Source organism: Crinia signifera, chromosome 19 (assembly GCF_055691185.1).
Source record: "Crinia signifera chromosome 19, ASM5569118v1, whole genome shotgun sequence".
Taxonomy (NCBI): Eukaryota; Metazoa; Chordata; class Amphibia; order Anura; family Myobatrachidae; genus Crinia; species Crinia signifera.
Genome location: NC_139226.1, coordinates 108,304,419 through 108,326,869, shown reverse-complemented (window position 1 = coordinate 108,326,869; position 22,451 = coordinate 108,304,419). Strand labels below are relative to the sequence as shown.

Below are 22,451 nucleotides of genomic sequence, written 5' to 3'. Positions count from 1 at the left end.
CATATATTGGTGAAGCCCGGCAGTGGTAATCAGCTGGTCGCAGGAGCATGTTCCTGCGACCAGCGATCACTACAGGGTAAAAACGGGAGCGAGCACCCGGCAATATATCGCCGGTGCACACTCCCATCGCGGGCAATATGCGACCATATTTCCTGCGATATTACACAAAATCGCCCCCGTGTGTACCTTAAGAGATATACTGTATGTGTTATGTTTTATTAAATTGATAAGGGGCTATAATAAGCGATGTCCCTACACACAGGGGCTGTATGATGAATAACATCGATGGATGAGTTATTATGACAGGTATTACAAAACTAGTAACCATATAGGGGTCTGTGACATCACATTTATATAGAACCTGTTTTACTAGAATATTTTTGTAATTAACCCAGCAGAAATAATGATCAGAACAGCAATCATTTTCCTGCATTGTGGTTCAAAAATGCTGAACCACAAATTAATGAATTACAATAAAAAAATGAAAAAATAACAACAGAACTACAAAACAGGATACAAATAGAGTGGAAAATGTAAACGACAACTGTTACATAGGAAATATTTGGAAGTTGCAAATCTCATTGTTTATGTGGGTACTGAATAGAGCACCAGTTCCCAAACTTTTTCAAATCACAACGCCCTAGAACGGGGTGTCCTCCTAACCGGTCCTCGAGATCTACAACGGTCCACGTTTTCTAAATCACCTAGCTGGTGCACAACTGTAGTCATTACTAACTGTCACATTTCAAACATGCTGCATTCATTCCTACTATAGAGCCACAGGTTGCCTGATATACATCAACTGTTGGTAGATCTTGAGGACAAGTTTGGCCTAGAGTATCAGTATTCTTTTCTGGCACCCCAAGCCCAAAAGTTTCTTATTGACAAATTCAGAAAAAATAATAAAGTACATTGTGTATTTATGTCATCCTTATGGAAGCCACAAATAATGATCTTGTCTAATAAATGGTCCCACTCCCCCCTCCCCTGTTGCAGGGAGCCGGGCAGTAGGGAGAGAGATGATAGCCTCTGTCCCCAGCTCAGAACACGCTGCTTAGACTTAGTGCCATGTGCTAAGCTGGGAGAGAGAAAGCTGCAGCCTGCCATCTCTCTCCCTCTTTGTGCGCGAGGAGGTACTCACCCAGGGTCATCTTTCAGTTGCCCAAGGGGCCCAGGCCCATTCCACCCCACCCACCACAGATATCTATTTCCGATCCACAGCACAGTGCACAGACAATGCGCTAAGCCTCCACTGATAGCCGTCAAGGGTCCGGCGCCGCCGCCGCAGTGCATTTCCGCTGTGCTAACCTGGTTGTGCAGCAGCCTGCAGGAGGCGGGAATTGATATCCTTGTATGATCGCGGTGGGGTTGCTGACCTGGCAGTGCCTGTGAGTGTGCTGTGTTTCTTGGCGGCAGTGGTGTCCTCCTACCCCATGTTGGTACTTGTGTAGTTTCACGGCGCCACTTTCCTGCAGATCGCATCATATGCAAATCGCATGCAAATCGCATCATATGCAAATTGCATGCAAATCGCATGCAAATCGTATTAAAATATCGCATGCGATTTGCATAAGATGCGATCCGTGATGCTATTTAGCACATCCCCACTATCCACGTCAGCCCGAAGCTGTTCATACCCCCACTATACACCTTGGCGCTGAGTTGATTTTATAAAGTGTGGCGAGTGTCACCGAAGCGTGGCGAGCGGCCGCAGAAAACGAGCCTGAAGAGTGGCGAGCGCAGCGAGGGGACATGGATTACTTGATGTGTATTCCGTGTCCCCTCGCGGGGCTCGCTGTGCTCGCCACGCTTCAGCCTCGTTTTATGTGATTTGCATACGATTTACATTCGATCTGCAGGGAAGTGGCACCTTGAAACTACACAAGTACCATGTTATGCATGGTAATAACAATAAAGTGTATCGTATTGTAAGATGGCCCTGTACCCATCCACCACCCCACACAAATTACAGGTCTCCCCACTGGATTGTAGCCCCTCCCCCTCCCGGAGGCAATGACCCATCCAGTGGCCATGTCCCCTTTATTTTACCATGGCCCAACCACCCTGTTGGAGCCCCTGACCACAGCCAGTTTGGGAAAAACTGGAATAGAGTAATTCCAACTGAGGTTGAATTTCCATTGGCTGCAATATATCTTGTGGACACAGGGGGTCAGCATTACGCCATATTACAATGGGCTGCCTTGTCTACTGTTGTATCTTGACACAACCCAGCTATTAGGAAGCTATAACAAGCCAAATAGTGGCACAAGCAGTTGAGTTAAAACCAGGATCGTTGAATGTCAATGTACCTAGCCAAATAACAATGTGTACTTCCAAAATGGTACATTTATTTATAGCATAGACAGTAAAGGTTCTAATTTAACTTTCACACTATTTAATTGCTATTATCTATTAAAATATTCCAAGTATGATATGATGATTGGTCTGGCAGTACTTTAATGGGGATAATTATCATACGTGTGTCTTTACAATAGTGTGTACAATATAATATACTAGTTACGTAACATATGTACATTTTATACTTGCAGAAAACAATCTGCATGCAAATGACGTAGTCATCTAATTGCTGATGATCAGCCGATACTGATGAAACCTATGTGATGATTTGGGGAATTAGTTGTGGTATGATTCATTAACAAGTTGATTCTCACCAGATTTTCAAATTAAGGGAAAGATTTCACAAACATTCTAAAAATTAAAAGTGGAGATGTTGCCTGTAGCAACCAATAGGACTCTAGGGAGAAATGCAGTTGGCTGTACATTTTTAGCGAGTTTAAATTTGCTGGATTTGGCAATGAGATTCAGTCTACTTTCCATTAAAAGACACCATATGTACCGCGATACGGATAAGTATGAAAATCACCATAGAGTTTAAGCGATTTGTAGCCAACCAGCGAACCAGCTTAGTACATAGATCTCCTTTGTCACTAATGAATACTTAATTAAGAGCCCACACAGAGAATACATTTACATTATTGGGGCGATAATGTTTAGAAATAATAAAAAGAAAGCAATATTTTTGTGTTAATTGGGGCCAAATCAATGAATTCATTGTAGAAGAACCAATTTTTTTACAAACATGTGACACTACAAGTGCCAGCATGGATGTACTTCCTTCATTAATATGGCCTCTAGAAATATAATTAGCATCAGAATTGAAAACGTTAAAATTGTTTCTCCAACAATAAATGAATTGATGAATTATGGCCTGTCAATAATTAAGGTTCACCGAAAATAAATAATAAGTGGTGGCAAAGTAAAAAATATTTTTGACGTAGCTTTCACTATGTTCTGCCTGGACACACAGCATAGAATGCATGCAATCCCAAGAGCCAGAGGTCCCCTGTCTGGCCTATTACATCTGACGATTTCTATGCTTGATAATACAAATGATCGCTATGGCGACTAGTATCCATTGGAGAGTGATTGTGATGGATTTCTGTTGACTGCATCATTCTGTTATATACGGAGACTTGAAACATGGCGCAAAATCTCTGGAAAATCAGAAGCCATTATCCCCCCCCCCCCCCCCCCCCCACTGGGTATCATTTTATGGAATAGCAGTAGTTACAGCAGAATCTGATTGGTTGATATGGAAATACTTAGGGATAATCCGAGGTTCCCAGTAGGAAAAGATAGACATTTTCTTAAATAGTGGACTAAAACGGATTTTTTATTAATTAACGATTATATTACACATTCACATCATTTCCCAACATTTGCGGAGCTGCAAGTAAAATATGATATACCAACTCAATGTTTTTATCAATTCTTGCAGCTTCGCAGCTTTCAATATATCAATTACATAAAGAAGGGAGTAAAACCAAACTAGAATCTCTGTGTCAAAAACGTTCAAATTCTAAAGGCTTAATATCGAGCATATATCAACTTCTTCTTAAATACGGGTGTCCGACGCGTACTGCACATGAATTGGCCTGAGAAACAGATTTTGGTTTCCAATTAGAATCAGAAATATGGGTGCAAATTAAACAGAACTTAATCTCAATATCGACGTCTATCTGATACAGAAAAAATACTTTTAAGATATTTAGGTGATGGTATATGACTCCCTTGAGGCTAGCTCGTATTTATTCAGAGAGAACCAGAAACTTATATGGTTTTTGACCAGTGCAGTAAAGTTTAAGATCGCCCTCCATTGGAAGCCACAAACCATTCCATCTAGGAATGCAATACTTTCAACCATCTGGGATGTGTACCATATGCAGTACATTTCCAGCATAGTTGAGGACAAACCATCTCCTTTCAAAGAGATTTGGGCCCCATGGTTAACATACCACAATTACCACCTCCGTTTACACTCAGGCTTTAAGTCTCAGTATTAGGGGGACAGGAAAGGTAAAGATTAAGTACAGTAGTTAAGTACTATACTGTAGGAGTATGGTTCATACAGTCCTCGACTACATGGTTTTTGTGTCATTTGTAACATTTAGGTAGGTTGTGTTTATCTAATTAGAGTGTGGTAGCTTAAGAAACAACAGTTGCATCCCTATGCCCTCGCTTCTACCCTTTTTTTACTGTTCTGTTTTGCTTCCCCCCCCCCCTTTAATGTATATGTCTTTGGTTGTATTACTTGAAAAATTTGGTATTTATGTACTAACTGGGCTGCCGATTTTGAAATCGGGTCCATCGCATCCGACCATATCGCATGCGATGCGATGCGATGGACCCGATTTTTCCATAGGATTCAATGTTAAAATGGACTGAGTCCATTTTAACATGGAATTCAATGGGAAAAGGGGTCCTTTTCATACCCCTACTATCCAAGTGGGCATGGAGTTGGATATAAACCTGTGGCGAGCGCGAAGCGTGGCGAGCGTAGCGAGCCCCGCGAGGGGACACAGAATACCGTCCCCTCGCGGGGCTCGCTTCGCTCGCCGCGCTTCGGGCTCGGTGGCTCGCTACGTTTGCCACAGGTTTATATCCAACTCCATGCCCACTTGGATAGTAGGGGTATGAAAAGGACCCCTTTTTCCCATTGAATTCCATGTTAAAATGGACTCAGTTCATTTTAACATTGATTCCTATGGAAAAATCGGGTCATCGCATCGCATGCGATATGGTCGGATGCGATGCGATGCGATGCGATATCGCATCGCATCGCATCTGAATGTATGCCTTAAGTTAAGGCATACAATCAAAAAATCGGCAGCCCAGATAATACATAAGTACCAAACATTTTTTAATAAACAATTTATAAAAAAAAAAAAGAGAACTCCCATTTTAGTACATTTACACCCTCCTTTTTAGAAGGTTTGGTACTTATGTATTATCTGGGCTCCCATGTTAAATGCACCCCATTTTTTCATACCCCTACTATCCAACTACGCATGGAGTTGATTTTATATAGTGTGGCGAGCGCAGTGAGCCACCGTGCCCGAAGCGTGGCGAGCGCAGCGAGCCCCGCGAGGGGACGCGGTCTCATAAGAAAAACGGGAGCCCAGATATTACATAAGTACTGAAGGTTTTCCTTTAGAGGGAGAGCTTTACCCTTTGAGTGCCAAGTGAATTTGTGAAAATAGGTGTGAAATTACCAAGGAAACATTTGTGTTCCTCATAATGACCTGTAATGTTACCTTATATAGGGAATATTATCTTTTTTTTTAACATAACATTTTTTATTTGAATTTATATAACAATTGTGAGCATTTTTAGAGGCTATTTTGCACATCTCTCACAGAGATGTTGGCACTTAAAGGGTTAAAGGGCCTATTTATCAAACAATATTTTTGTCTATGTCCCCGAAAACCCCATTTGCAGGGGCTAGCTAATATTTAGTATTGCTGCCCACAGCCGCATTCACAATTGGTTTCTATAGGGCAAAAAATGTTTACCAATATTTACCAATATCCAGAATGCGATTCATTCCCAATATCGGCCACCGCAACTACTGCATTCTTCTGATTGCTGTAGCCTGTTGTAGCCTATGGACCACACTTCACGGGATACATTTCTGGCAGGGTTTCCTAGAAATGCTATGCCAGACACGACCCCTGTGCATGATGGTCAGGCCAACCACACATGCACAGAAGTCCTGAACACATACACAGGGATACAAAATAGTGCCCAGATCGCATTGCAAATGTTGTCATTGAGAGAGAGCAAGTGAGAAATACATGAGAAGAAAGATACAGACAGAGAGACACGAAGCGAGTACAGGGCAGTGGGCAGCGCTGACCTGTTTTCTAGGCTGCAATTATATGTAACCTAGGGAACAGGACTGAATCAGGCCGAATGTTCTCCTAGCTAAATATAAATTATTGCACACAAATGAGAATATTAATTTTAATTTGCAAAATAAAATATTTAAATGAGATTCAAACAACAGAAAATTGTCCGTTATAATAAGGACAGTACTCAGGTCACCTCACTCATGATTCACAAACAAACATGGGCATAAATATATTAGCATACAATTTGCAGGCACCGGTGTGATTTTGGCAATATAGCTGCTTTATTTACAGAGACAATTAGTTTTAAGGCACAATGTGATTATTCTCAGTAAATGAAACGCATCAGGAGCTACCAGCAGTAGGTATTGCATGATAGGAATTCTCCTACAATCCAGCCTGATGGGAGTCTTTACCATGCAACCTGGACAGCGGAGTCCACTAAACCAGTCCGTGAGTCTATTGCAGAGTCTATTGCATGCTGAAAGCAGAAACCAGAGTTCCAAGAACATATATCCTTCATCTATGAAGAATGTGAGTGAATGTAACAATACCTCCCAGCATGACCCTCTCCAGGAGGGACACAATGCTCTGTCCCTGGACTTCCCTCTTAATGTATGATTGCCATCACCTGTGTTAAAGCCCTTTTCAATTACCTGTTTATCACAGGTTATGGTAATCATACATTAAGAGGGAAGTCCAGAAGCAGAGCATTGTGTCCCTCCTGGAGAAGGTCGTGTTGGGAGGTATGGTGTAAAGGTGCGTACCCACGGTACGATTTATGTTCCGTATGATATTGTATACGATTTCCCAGGAAAGTCCCAGTGGTCAAAAGCATAAGATTTGTGCTTAAAATAACGTACAATGTGCATAAGATATCATATACGATATGACGTCACAGCTGTACTACACTATACTATCTTATGCTTTCTAGCCAGATTGAGTTGCATGCTCACACGAGCAGCTCCCTCCTAGACGACCGGCGGGAGCGCACATCGTACGTCGGATAGTGCGTACACACGGTAAGATATAGTGCACTATCTAGCATGCTATTCAAAACTAGCTAGATAGTGTGCTAGATTTTGCACTATATCTTACCGTGGGTACGCACCTTAACAGTTGCCATCCGTTAATCATTATCAACACACAAAACCCAATTTATAATACTAACTCTACATAATTCTCCATTAAGCAACAAACTGTAGGAGACACAGAGGATATTGTTGCTTGTGGCTGTTCCCTAAGGGAGTGGAGTAGGTGTTTGGATTAAAAGGTGTTTTTAGCAATTGGATTACAAACGTTTTGTTTGGGATCTATCTCCTACAGACTTGATGTTAGTAAAGGAATGACTTTAATTTCCAAATACTTTACTAACACTTAATTGTTTATGTAGAAAATAACTATGTGTGTTAATTACAGTGCTTAAATTTGCAGTATAACCAACACAGAGCTTAGGGCAGGCTGGGTAATATAGGGAGCAACTCACAATGAAAACAACAAGAAAGGACAAGCCTCCTAATCACTGCAGCTGGACAGCCAGACACACATGCAGAGTGCTTATGGCCTGATTATGACAGGTGAGACTGAACATACAGATGTCAGGCTGCAGTAACACAGACATGGCCGGTGCAAGGCACCAGAGCGCCCCAGGCAAGTCGGGGTGGGGGCGCCCCGGTGTGTGCCGCCCGGGTACCTGTCCTGCGGCGCTGTAAAGCTGGCGGCGGCAGCGGGGGGTCCCTGCATTCAATGAGAAATAATGAGCGCTATCCGCCGGGCTATGCAGAAGCGCTTCTGTTTTGCAAACACTGGCCGCATGGCGCACGCTGATTGGCTGAATCTCAGCTAATCAGCGTGCGGTCAGTGTTTCCAAAACAGAAGCGCTTCCGCATAGCCCGGCGGATAGCGCTCGTTATTTCTTATTGACTGCAGGGACCCCCCGCTGCCGCCAGCTTTTACGCACATATACGCCGCAGGACAGGTACCCGGGCGGCAAGGGGGGGGCGAAATACCGCCCTCCAGTGGCCGGCGCCCTAGGCAAATGCCTAGATTTGCCTAGTGGTGGCGCCGGCCCTGAACACAGACCCAGTTTGTGTAGGAGCCAGTCGCACAGGATTTGTATCTTAAAGATCAGTAATTTGAATATATGGCCCCCTGTTTATTACATTTTCAGGATTATAACAGGAAACCAACTCTGCAGCCCTAATTATTTGTGAATATCAATCTATTTACCATAAGGAGACGTGTGCAAACCCCCCCCTATGACAGGGAGTGCACATGAAGGGTTAACTTACCGGTCCTATACATAATGCACTATTAACTCCATATGTAAACCTAGAATGTAACAATATAATTTATGAATAGCAATACTTGTGCACAAATGAGAATACGTATATAAATAAAATTGCTACTCATATCTTGCAACATAAGATATTATTGTTACATAGAAGTGTCACATATAAGTGTGTTGAAGAATATACTGTATTGAACTGAGGAGAAGCCATACTAAAGTACATATTAACAGGGGAACCTATAACTCTCCTCACATTCAGAAACACCTATCTAACATCACACACGGGACCATGGCAACTACAGTGCATGTTCTGAAACTACAAAAACTACAAAAACTAAAAAATAATTAAGAGGGTATCCAAACACACGGCAAACCCGCAGGTGCTAGTTTAACACACACAACTACTCACTTTGTTTGTCTAATCCTTGTTTTTCTTGTAAGATTTCGCTGATTTTTAAATAAAATCTAATAAAATTTATTTTATTATTTATTATTATTTAAAAAAAAGTTTTTCTCTCTCTTGGTGCACCACGTCTATACATACTCTTGTCTATCCTCCCTACTATAGTAACACAGACCCACCAGAGGGGACTCATAACAGTGAGAAGCTTGAATTGGTTTCTGAAACGGAAGGGAAGCCAGTGAAGAGCTTGTAGAAGAGGGGAGGTGGACGTAGTGCGTTTGATGAGGAAGATGAGCCAGGTTGCAGCATTGAGGATAGATTGGAGTGGGGAGAGAGACATTTGTTAGGGAGGCCACATAGGAGGATATTACAGTAGTCCAGTGTGGAGATGACCAGAGAGTGGATGTGGGTCTTAGTAAAATCCTGGTGAGAAAGGGTCTGACCCTGGCAATATTTTTGAGATAAAAATGTCTGTGAGAGTTGCTGAATGTGTGCTTTTAAAGACAGGGCAGAGTCAAGGATCACTCCAACAAGACAGGGCACTTGGGGGCTAGAGGAAATAGTAGTGCCATCAATAGATGTGATTGTGGGAGGAGAGAATGTGCGGGAGGATGGAAGATGACCAGCTCAGTCTTAGACAAGTAAAGAAAAGCACTGGGACATCCAAAAAGGGATAGCAGTGAGACAGTTGGAGACACGAGTGAGGAGAACAGGAAAAAGGTCAAGGGATGAATCTCATCAGCATAGAGATGCATGTTGGCCATCTGCTGTCAACCTAAACATGGTCTGTGAGCTACACCACACCTAATGATCATCTGCTGTTCAGCTGATTTTCTTTCATTTACCTTTTAATTAATTTTAATACATGTATCTTTGTTTATTATTGTAATTGAGAGGATTTATACCATTAGGTGTATATCAGTATAGGACATTATTATTTAATTAATATTAGCCTAAATCAGTTCTGTTCCAGTTTCTACAAGTGTGGAAATTAATGCAGCTCCAGTTTCCTTTTTTTGTGTCAGTAACATTGGCAAACCCAGCTGTAGAATGTGTCATTTAATTACATTGTGCAGTCTTATTAGAATTACCAAATTAGCATAACAAGCATTTTTTATGCATTACAGGACACTGTGCCATAGTAAGCTTTCAAAATATAAATTAAAACCTGTTTATTTGACATACTCCGTCCACATTCCAACAGCTGCACACTTACACACTGAGTAGTCATTTTGGATTTACCCCAGAAACTTTTATTGCAGCAGAGAGGAAAGTTTATAGACATAAGGTGAGTATTCACCTATGTCATGATGTCAGCTATGCAGTTGCTAATGACGACTGTAGGCAGTGACATGCTGTATCTTTGTTTTAGATCCTGAAATGTGATTTGATGATGGGAACATTCCATAAATACACGAAGGAGGACAGACTGGTCCAGTTCTTTCACCTCAGATTAACCAGGGCACCGATGATCATAAAGAAATATCTAGAACACATGGTGACGTAGATCTCAGCCGATAAAATCTACCTGTTCTTCTTGCTTTTGTGCCAAATGAGATACAGTAACCCACTTATAGCCGAATACTGCATTAGACAACCTTCCTAGGCTCTTCCCTGGGTCCAAGTTAATACTCAATGGCTCGGATTACCATAACATCTTTTTATGTTTCAACAAATGTAAAGAGCTAAGGAGCCCAAACCAGTTTGTTACACAGGACCTTTATGGTGTATAGTTACTAAAAATCATGTTTGTCTGAGATTGCATTCTTGGGGGCGTTTAGAATATTTTTTAAAAATCATGATCTGAACCGCAAAACATAGATGAAATCACAAAAAGAAGTCAATGAGCCATTAAGCCAACCCCCCCCCCCCCCAAAAAAAAATAATAATAAAATAAACTGGAATGTCAATAAGAATTGTGGTTATAAACATGGAGCAAACAAGGGACAAAATACACTTACAATAGATTTCCCTTTGTGCATCATGTTTGCAGGGGTGGCAATGCCACAGCCAGGGGGGCACACCTCACAGGATCACCATGGCCAAAGTAATAACCTCACAACGAGTCAGCCCAGGTTGAGGATTCCTGGGGAAGAGGAGACCATCCCACATAAGGGGCCCTGGCTGTCTCTCCAGTTTACCCAGGTCTGGGCTGAAGCCCAGGACTATCTCCCACACCTCTGGGCCATGGTTATGGAGTTAAGGGCCATACTCACCTAATATTGAAAAAGCATGTCAGGGATACTATAAAGGTGACACCTACCTGTATATTCTAAGTGCGGATGTGCACTGCTACATCGGAGAGGTGCGTCATAAAATGACACATCCAAATGTAACTGAACCTGAAGCATTTGTAAGATCTATCATACTTGTTGAAAAAAAGACAGTGCTACGTGTCAGGGCTTGTTCATGTACTGTGTTTTACAAGTGGTTCCGTATAAGTGGCCACAAGAAACCTTAAATGCATGTAGCCATGGGGATCATTTTTTCTGTGAAGGGCCATGTTATTTTTATTCATGTGCCTATAGCACATGAATATATATTTAATAAAAAAAAAAATATTTTTTTACATATTTTTTTTTTTTTTACACAGTGCAGCCAGCAGGGGGCCGGAGCGCTCGAGCCGCTCATTAGATATTCATATATTCACTGCACCCGATGCACGTTCGGGTACAGTGAATACTGGGTCCCCCGCTGGCTATAGGGGGGGCAGCCTGTGCTGCCTGGGTCCAGGGGAGCCCTGCTCCCCACCCCATATCCCCTGCAGCAGCCAAGAGAGACTTTAATCTCTCTTGGCTGCTACGTCCCCCGGCTCCCTGACAGCTCCCTGCCGCGGACGCTCGTCCGCTGCAGGGGTTAAGACTCGCCGCGAGTGGCGGCGAGTCTTTAACACGTTGAATAGGGGGAGCAGGAGGCTCCGGAACACGGAGAGTGCATGGCGAGAGAAAAAATCTCTCGCCATGCACGGAGAATAATTGACATTGAATACTGCCCATAGTAGGGTGACCTAAAAACAAACATATAAAAGTTGATTTAAAAGTAGAACAAGAGCCAATGTTGCGGTCTTTAGCATTGCGCATGCTCTGTAGCTGAGCACCTGCAGCTTTGAGCCACTATAGGCTTTTAAATCTCAGCCGCTCCTTACCTGGGGGCGGAGTGAGTGTATCTGTGGGCGTGACTCAGAGTACACAATGCCCTCACAGCTGCAATTCTGCACACGGTGACTTTGTAATGTCGCAGTCGCCCATTATAGAATTTTGACTTCTGCAGGTTGTTCATGAAGACGCAACCATCGGATGTTATACTGCAATGGGGATCGCAGTAGAAAGCTGTGACACGCAACTAAAATGGTCGCAACACACCCGTGTTTAAGTTGCAACTCCCTGTTTACCACGCACAAACACTCCCTGACTGTTTTTGGCTGTGTGAATAAATGATACCAAGACCATCGCAGCGTATGCGCAGTGCGACTTCTTGTAGGCACATGCACAGTAGCCAAACAATCGACACTGTGTACCGTCGTACATGGACTGTATCAATCCATGTACGACGGTATCCTATAAGTGTTCTGAGGACCTGCTATGGGCCTGTATGTGGCAATGTGGGTGTGGTTACAGACTGAGTTTGAAAATGACTGTTAGGAGCTGATTGGCTGGTCCTTTACCACTCTCCAATTCATCACTTGTTAAGGCTTAATACACCTGGTTCTGTATGAGCTCAGGAATCAGTTAGAGGAAATTGCAAAACAGGAACTTCAACCGATCAAGCCCAGACAGCTGCATCCTGTCTATGTATATAAGTATAAATACTGTTTATATAGAATTATTATTATACGTAATGCAGGGAGAAGACTGGGTCGAAACTGATTGTGCTGATACAGGGAACTGAGCAAATTACAGATACGTCACTGTCGCGTGTTGCAGTAGTGGTTACCAAAATTCTGGGCAAAGTTTGGAAATATAATTTATACATAGGACTTAATAACGTTTTTAGAATAATTGTGGAATTGATAGGAATTAATAGAAGAGATTTCATGGTTAAGCTATGCCAGCGGTTCTCAAACTGTGGGTCCTGACCCCAAAGTGGGTCCCGACTCAGCATGGAGTCGCAACCATCAGGCTGATGACTTTTCTAATCTGTCAGTGATTCAAGGAGTCTGAAAATTGTCTGTTATGTTAGACTCCTCACATTAATTTGTGCCTCCACAATGCTGCCATGTATGTGATGTCTGCCGACTACACATGTGATGTGATGACCTTCTGCAGTAACTTGCTGGGGTCCTGTCATTATTTATACTGCCTGATGGGGTCCCAGAGCGAAATAGTTTGAGGACCCCATAGCTACTGTATGCAACTGGGGTTAGGGTCTCAATGGATTGTTTGATTGTAACATTGAAGACTAGCTAAGCCCACTCAAAGCAAAAGCTTTGAAAGCTAGTCTGCTACCTTGTGATTGCCTCTGTGTTTCTGTATGTGCGATTGCCTGTGTTTCTGTATGTGTGAAAGAGGTGTAGTTTCACTCGCTGCCAGCAGATGGCAGTGTTTTGTTACACATGGACAATATATATATATATATGTAGATATATACACTTAACATCGGCACTCACCTTTCCTAGTTTTGGGGTGCCCTATGGCTTGTGACCACATTGTTTAAACAGACATAGGATGGGCTCTGCACACACTAAATTAACTGATAATAAATATATATATATATGAAGATTTCTTCTACTATGCTATACTATACTATCCTAACCGATCTGTCTTATTGCAGGTGGGACTGGGAGAGTACTGATATTATGGACCACTAGAGTATTTGCCAATAGAAACCAATCAGCTCTGAGGTAGGTCCATGACTCCACTCTCTATACTGCTTCTGCTTGATACATCTCTCTTGACTGTGGTGAGCGGGGAGATCGCCATGGTGCTGTGTGGGCAGCTGGCACTGGTGTCGGTGGCATTTCACAAGTGTATTGTGAGAGGGACATAAACTGGTTAATCAACAGCTGATATATCATGGCTTGGCGGGTGGACCAATGTTTTACTGCTTCATAATTCTTTACTGAGAGAGGGACCCTTTCAATCCCTCTCAGTCAACCCATATAGCCTTGCATATGCAGTGTGTGCCAAGGACTAGAACCTTATGCTATCACACTGCTTCAGCTCTTGACCAGGACAGGTTCTAATCGGAGCCTGTCTCCTGACAAGAGAAATATAGCAGATTTGTTTGAAAATAATGATTTTTCTACTGCAGATTTAATAAAAATATATTTATCTGCAGATTGTGATAAATATATTAATAGAGGATACAATGGCGGAACTTGTAGGTACAAATATAGTATATGGCACCCTCCTCTACCCCAACCCAATTTTACAATATGCAACAGAGCAGTGGGTGATAGGGAGAGGCAGAGGGTGACAGGTAGAGGCAGGGGGAGGCAGAGTGTGACAGGGAAATACAGGACAGGAAGAGGCTGACATTGGCAGCAGTGAGCACCTGGGGCGCTGCACCAGTGGTAGTTCCCCCTCTTAGAGGATACAGTGTTATAATCATTAATATAACAGTACTTGCAGGCTGTAATAATGGGAATAAAGTTACACATGAGTGTGACCATAAGTAAAACTACAACATTCAGCTATAAATAGTTTTTCCTATTAAGCGTATCTTAAAGAGATGACCTTTGTGCAAGCTGCCAAACACCCGTTTAACACTGAGGGGAAAATTTACTAAGATTGGAGTTCTCTTTCACCTATGGACAACCAATCAGAATCTACTATTCATTTATTTAGCACCTTCTAGAAGATAATAGATAGTGTCTGATTGGTTGCCCATATTCACATCCCGTCTGAAATATAACTCCCATCTTAGTAAACTTCCCTGCTGAGAGTCTGACACATGTTTTAGATAATGTGGAGTTTTCAGCTGTGGATGTGGTGATATGATCCTTGTGCTGGAGGTCCTGTGACAATAACATATCTATAATTCAGCAGCAGTAATACTGAGAGACGGTCAAGAGCCTACAAAGAATAACAGCTGGCAGCACATTCACCACATACAACTCAGTTCTATGTAATATGTAATGGGCTGGGCAGCGGTGTAGCTAGGTGCCATGGTGCCCGGAGGAAGGGCATATTTCGCGCCCACCCCCCAACCCGGTGATGAACTGGGGGCGTGGCTAACGGAATCTTCTGCTTTATACAAGAACCTGTAACGGAATCTGCTGCGCTATATAAGACACTGTAACGGAATCTGCTGCGCTATATAAGACACTGTAACGGAATCGATACTGTAACAGAATCTGCTGCGCTATATAAGGACCTGTAACGGAATCTGCTGCAATATATAAGACACTGACGGAATCTGCTGTGCTATATAAGACCGTGTAACGGAATCTGCTGCGCTATACAAGGCGCTGTAACGGAATCTGCTGCGCTATATAAGACGCTGTAACGGAATCTGCTGCGCTATATAAGACGCTGTAACGGAATCTGCTGCGCTATATAAGACACTAACGGAATCTGCTGCGCTATATAAGACACTGTGACGGAATCTGCTGGCGCTATATAACAACCTGTAATGGAATCTGCCGCGCATATAACAACCTGTAATGGAATCTGCTGCGCTATATAACATGCTGACAGCTGTAAATAAATAAATATATATACATATAAAGATATATACAGCACAGCAGGGCAGCAGCAGAAGCCAGAGAGATTCACTCTCCCTCTATACATATGCCCCACACATGATGCCCATTATACATACTGTATGTCCCACAACGTGATGCTCCATTATACATATGCCGCACTCCGTGATGTCTATTATACATATGCCGCACACCGTGATGCTCCATTATACATATGTCCCACACCGTTATGCTCCATTATACATATGTCACACACGATGCCCATTATACATGTCCCACACCGTGATGCTCCATTATACATATGTCACACACGATGCCCATTATACATGTCCCACACCGTGATGCTCCATTACACATATGCCACACACCGTGATGCCCATTATACATATGCCACACACCGTGATGCTCCATTATACATATGCCACACACCGTGATGCTCCATTATACATATGCCACACACCGTAATGCTCCATTATACATATGCCACACACCGTAATGCTCCATTATACATATGCCACACACCGTGATGCTCCATTATACATATGCCCCACACCGTGTTGCTCCATTACACATATGCCCTATACCGTGATGCTCTATTATACATATGCCACACACATGATGCCCATTATACATATGCCCCATAACATGAAGCTCCATTATACAAATGCCCCTTAGAATGATGCTCCATTAATCATATGCCACACACCGTGATGCCCATTATACCTATGACCCACAACGTGAAGCTCCATTATACATATGCCCCACACCTTGATGCTCATTAAACATATGCCACATACATGATGCCCATTATACATAAGCCCCACAACGCGAAGCTCCATTATACATATGCCCCACACATGATGCCCATTATACATATGCCCCACACACATGATGCCCATTATATATCAGTGAAAAGGGTATGCAGGCTAGAGTCACAGGCCGCGAATTTACCTACTGTGCACACACTTTTAAAAAAAAAGCCATTGTGGGCATGGCCCCTGACCAGTGCCATATCATGGAGATGTAGCAACCATGGTTCCCGCCTGTTACCTGCCCACGAAGCTCTTCCCCGCACTCTGCCCGCCCACCACGGCTATCTGCGGCAGCTCCAAGCGTCCTGCACTGCAGCCGGTTCACCAGAGGGATGAGCTGCTCCATATCCCGGTCCCCCGTCATTCCCACTGTCGGGCGCTGCTGGCTGTGGCAGGAAATGCGCACGCCGCTGCTGCTGAGGGTCGCGGTGCCGGGCTGTTGGTGCTGGGGGGGAGGGGGGGGCTCCCGGGTCCTGGGTATGTAACCCGCGGCCGCGGTCATAACTAATATGTCAGGCCGCCGCACGGCCCCACTGTCTGTGACGCTTGACGGCAGGGACCGGGCGCGCAGGGCAGGAGGCAGGCGCCGGGCATGACAGCCGCCGGCGCTGCACAGCACATGCTGCTGCCCGTTGACTGCAGTGGAATCATTTGCGGAGGGGGGGCGGGCCGGCGGCGCCATTCGACCAATCGCCGCCCGGAGCATGAGCTCCGGTGGCTCCGCCCTCCCTACGCCTCTGGGGCTGGGCTACATGCCATGCACATCTTTTACCACACAGCCGAACTGCCCAGCCGCCTTGAAGAGCACAAGTCTCCCGCTTCTGTACTGTGTCTGTCAGGCTACTTCCTCAGAAAAGTGGGCGGTGCTGGTGGCTGATGTATAGGAGGGGGTGTGGCCACTCTGATATGTTCACACCAGTGACCCCTACACGCTGTACACCTTGTGAGCGAATGTTTAAGCATACACATCTGCTCACAGTGTAGCGAGGGGATTTGGTAGGTGGGGTGTGCGCACTTGCTGGAGCGGCAGGTCCAGCAATCGCCACTTTTTGATAGCATTATATTTAATTGTTATTATAACTATTCTAGAAGCAGGAATATTGCATTTTAGAAATGAATAAGGATTCTTAACACTTATCTGGAGGGAAGCTACATACTGTAGCTCTTGTATTAATCTGTAACTTTAGCTGAGTACTGGGACCTTTTTTCTCAGTACAGGAATCTTTTCCCATAGTGAAATGAAAAACATCTGCTCTTATCTAATGAAGCGGTGGAGCATCATCTCACAGAGGAAACAGGTGTAGAGATCTATGATCTTACCCACAGCGCTTTCAGAACATCTCCACACATGCAGGTGACAGAGGGGCCGAGTTATCACCATCTGCATCTGAGGGGTTGCAGTATAGATGGCAGACAGTGTCATACCAGTGTCATACCTCCCAACTTTCAGGAGGGAGGAAGAGGGACGCTCAAGCGAGTCACAGGCGCGGTCAAAAATTTGGGGGGGGGGGGGGGGGGATTCCTAGCGGGAAGGGGGTATGGCCTATACTCACGGCGCGGTGACTGTCGACCCAGACATTGTCTACACAGTGACCACATACCCATCTGAGGATGTTCTGTTATAATGTCAGCCCAACGATCAATGCGATAATTGACTATGTCACATGGTTGTATAAAGCGATAAAGTCCCTGCAATGGGACGCCGCAGCACTATCAGCGTATTGTTCAGAAAAAAACAGAACCTGTACTGCGCATATGCTACTTCTGTTGACATGGCCACTGCCGGCACCTCCCAGTTGCAATAACCTTCCCCCTGCGTACCATGACCTGAACCACCACAGCTGATTTATACTTAGCACCTGGCGATCGGCTCCTGTAGCGCTGTCGGTTTTCTGTAACTCCCGATACTTAAAAGTGATCTACCGCTCTGGGGAGGTAGTGGGGATGGCCATCGACCATCGATGATTGGAAATCATCGATGGTTCATGGCCGATGTCGAATACTTTTGCCATTGATGGGGGAGAACCAGATGGTTTCCGTCCATTGACGGAACAGCAAAACGATGTTTTGCTTATTTTTTTTCAAAGTGCCAGGACACGGAACATAGCTCCGCCCCCAACACCCATGAAGCCCCGCCCCCGTGTTTTGATTGGCCCACATGCCGATCAATCAAACACAATGGATGACCATCGATATGTAAAAATATCGATGGTCATCCATTGCATAGTTTAGCACTATCGATGGCCAGTTGCAGAATTGCCATCGATGGCAACCATCGATGGCAATGGCAACGATGGCCATCCCTAGGAGGTAGTATGATTTTGTTTTTCACAGTGACCAGCTGAGATGATTATACTACCCCTGACAATGCACTTCTTTGTGTGCCCAGTGGCAGAGATGAGAAAACTGTGCAGAACCCCATATGAGCTCTGTGATTCGCCAGCTGAAGCTGCCGTTATTATAACAGGTCTCACTGCAGTTTTACTATTTTCCAAGTTTTTTTTAGTAAATATGGCCAGATAACATTTCCCCTTATAAGTATAGGAAATGCGGTCTGGTTACTAAACAGGTGCAAATTAAAGGGTTTGGAGCAGGTGTTTATGGAAACTGCTCCAAAAGTCCTTTAATATAATCCATTGATTATAAAACAATGCGAAAAGTGTGTGAAAACCCAATTTTTCTCATTATTTTTGTAAAAATAATGTTAATAAATGCACCTCAAAATCACAAATCGGTACTCTTTACCTAGAACGGCGCCCGCGATTAGAATCGCGGGCGTCGGGGGTAAAAAATCGCGGGCATCGCGGGTAAATCGCGGGTACATAAAAATCGTGTACCCGCGATCACCGCGATTTTCCCATAGGGAACAATGTTAAAAAGCCTGATTGACCGCGATTTTACTTTAAAATGCCTCAATGCCCGCGATTTTCACATAGGAATCAATGTTAAATGGGCTACAGAGCCCAAATAGGCACAATTAACCCTTAAATGTCACCCCAATTTTTGTACGCCACCCCACGATCCACGCCAACCCGAAGCGTGGCGAGCGCAGCGAGCCCGCGAGGGGCGGCGGTACGCGTCCTCCGACCTTTTCATGCCCTACTATCCACGTCGGCGTGGAGTTGAGAATAGAATAGTGTGGCGAGCGCAGCGAGCCACCGAGCCCGAAGCGTGGCGAGCGCAGCGAGCCCCGCGAGGGGACGCGGATACCTTCACAGTTATACGCGTCCCCTCGCGGGCTTCACAGGTATCCGTGGCGAAAAGCGGACACCTGTGAAGCCCGCGAGGGGACGCGTTTACCTGTGAAGGTATCCGCGTCCCCTCGCGGGGCTCGCTGCGCTCGCCACGCTTCGGGCTCGGTGGCTCGCTACGCTCGCCACACTATTCTATTCTCAACTCCACGCCGACGTGGATAGTAGGGCATGAAAAGGTCGGAGGACGCGTACCGCCGCCCCTCGCGGGCTCGCTGCGCTCGCCACGCTTCGGGTTGGCGTGGATCGTGGAGTGGCGTACAAAAATTGGGGGGACATTTAAGGGTTAATTCTGCCTATTTGGGCTCTGTAGCCCATTTAACATTGATTCCTATGTGAAAATCGCGGGCATTGAGGCATTGAATGCAAAATCGCGGTCAATCAGGCTTTTTAACATTGTTCCCTATGGGAAAATCGCGGTGATCGCGGGCATCGCGTCGCGGCCGTTTATGTACTGCCCGCGATGTCGCGATCACCGCGATGGGCGCCGTTCTAGGTAAAGAGTACCCACAAATCTTCCATTACATAACAGGGTTTTCTCACTGTAACAGAATAGCATGATGATTATTTAAATGATCTAAAAACTCTGCCCAAACGATGACTTTAATTTGGTAACACAAATTTCAACTGTTCTGTTCAAGTAAAAGTGTAAATCTGCAGCAAGTTACGTTACCACGGTGACCTACAAATTGGAAGAGATCCCATCAAGAAACATTTGGAGGATTCTTTGGATAGGCAAATTATTGCTCTACTGGCATACTGGAAAATTTCCAAATTCCAAAGATATTATATCAACAAATAACAGCCAAAACAAAAGAGACAGCAATCTAAGCAACATACAGCACCGCCTATGCTAAACAAAGACAAATAAATGTCAGTAGATTTGTAATGATTACAGAAAATTAAATGTATGTATCTGTGGACCTCAGTCCATCTCTGCAGTGGTGTAGGTGATCTATGTCATCTTCCCACCACCCAGGTGTAGCTGTCTGCTGGACAGATGCCCAGGCGAGTCGGGGTGGGGGCGCCCCGGTGCCGGGGGAGGGGGGGGGGTACCTGTCCTGTGGCGCTGTGTATTTAAAGCTGGCGGCGGTGGCAGAGAGGGGTCCCTGCAGTCAACGAGCGCTATCCGCCGGGCTATGCGGAAGCGCTTCTGTTGTGAAAACACTGGCCGCACGGCGCACGCTGATTAGCTGAATCTCAGCCAATCAGCGTGCGGACAGTGTTTTCACAACAGAAGCGCTTCCGCATAGCCCGGTGGATAGTGCTCGTTATTTCTTATTGACTGCAGGGACCCCCCGCTGCCTCCACCGCCAGCTTTAAATACACAGCGCCGCAGGACAGGTACCCCTGCGGCACGGGGGGGGCAAAATGCCGCCCTCCAGTGGCCGGCGCCCTAGGCAAATGCCTAGATTTGCCTAGTGGTGGCGCCGGCCCTGCAGATGCCTCTGTATACAGTATGTAGGTTTAATAACGTGTGAATCCAGAGGCCAAATTACCATTGGTGCAGCAGTTACAGTGCACCGGGGCCCCTGACGATTAAGGTGTCCATTGCTGCCCCTGTCACCCACTTCTGTCACCCACGGTTTTCCCTGTCACCCACTGTTGTGTTCTATATGGTGAACTTGGGTTGGTGTGGAGGAGGGGGCCCACCTGGCACCTGGGCTCAATAGCCACAAGTTTGCAACTGGGTAAAGCTATCTCTCTGATTAAATAAAGCAACATAATTTCTTCAGTTTTGGGATTAGATCTTTAGTCCCCTGTATTGTAGTGTACACCATACTTGCCTACTTTTGAAAACTAGTTTCAGGGAGATTACAGTTGGTAGTAGAATTTTGCACAGCGCCCCCTTGAGGCGTGTCATGCTCCATCCAAAGGGTGTGTCTAGGTCCATATATGGAGAGATTGTAAAAAGAGATTGTGAACGTGGCATCTAGAAGCACCGTATACGGACGGTGTAGTGGTTAGCATTACTGCCTCACAGCGCTGAGGTCATGGGTTCAATTCCCACCATGGCCCTAACTGTGCGGAGTTTGTATATTCTCCCCGTACTTGTGTGGGTTTCCTCCGGGTACTCCGGTTTCCTCCCACAATAAAAAAATATACTGGTAGGCCAATTGGCTCCCAACAAATTAACCCTAGAATGTCTGTGTGTGCGTGTACATGTGGTAGGGAATATAGATTATAAGCTCCACTGGGGCAGGGACTAATGTGAATGTTCAACTACAGTATACTCTGTAAAGCGCTGCGGAATATGTGTGCGCTTTATAAATAACTGGTGATAAATAATATTCGGGGGACTATCTCGCTGTAATCGGTACAGTTGGGAAATATGATGCTGTGGTTGAAAAGTAAGATTTTCTGATTTTATTTAATTACATAACGGCAAAAACAAAACCTCAGACCCATCTGTATATACAAACAGAAGAGTTATATAGCTTATTGTCTTATTTACAGAAGTGCAAGAAACCACACAGATGAGTGAGTGTAAAGGCCCCATCCACTTGTGCGATGTGAGACCCACTCGTCTGATTCCGAGGCATCGGGCCAAGAGATTGTCAGTGCTGTACCAAGAATCCGTCAGATCCTGCAGCGGGGAATGGGATCGCATGCAATATATATTCCTTTTGTATGCAATGTATCGCATGCAATCCTGCCACCTGGGACCTTCCCGAGCAGCCTAAGGGGGTGGCCTTGACCTTGCAGAAGTCGCAGTAGTGAATTGGGGCCTTAAGTTTTTAAACAACTCACACATATGTAGCAAAATCTAACAAGTACAGAGTATATAAGTAAGGACTATTTAAGTATTAATGTATAGAAATCAAAACATTTAAACATCTATT

General features: G+C 44.7%; 1 protein-coding gene across 1 annotated transcript in view; it reads right to left on the bottom strand.

The window, feature by feature from the left end:
• The window catches only part of TMPRSS13 (transmembrane serine protease 13), a 53,174-nt gene that overhangs the window by 28,890 nt on the left and 1,833 nt on the right, over window positions 1-22,451 (bottom strand). The window lies entirely within an intron of this gene.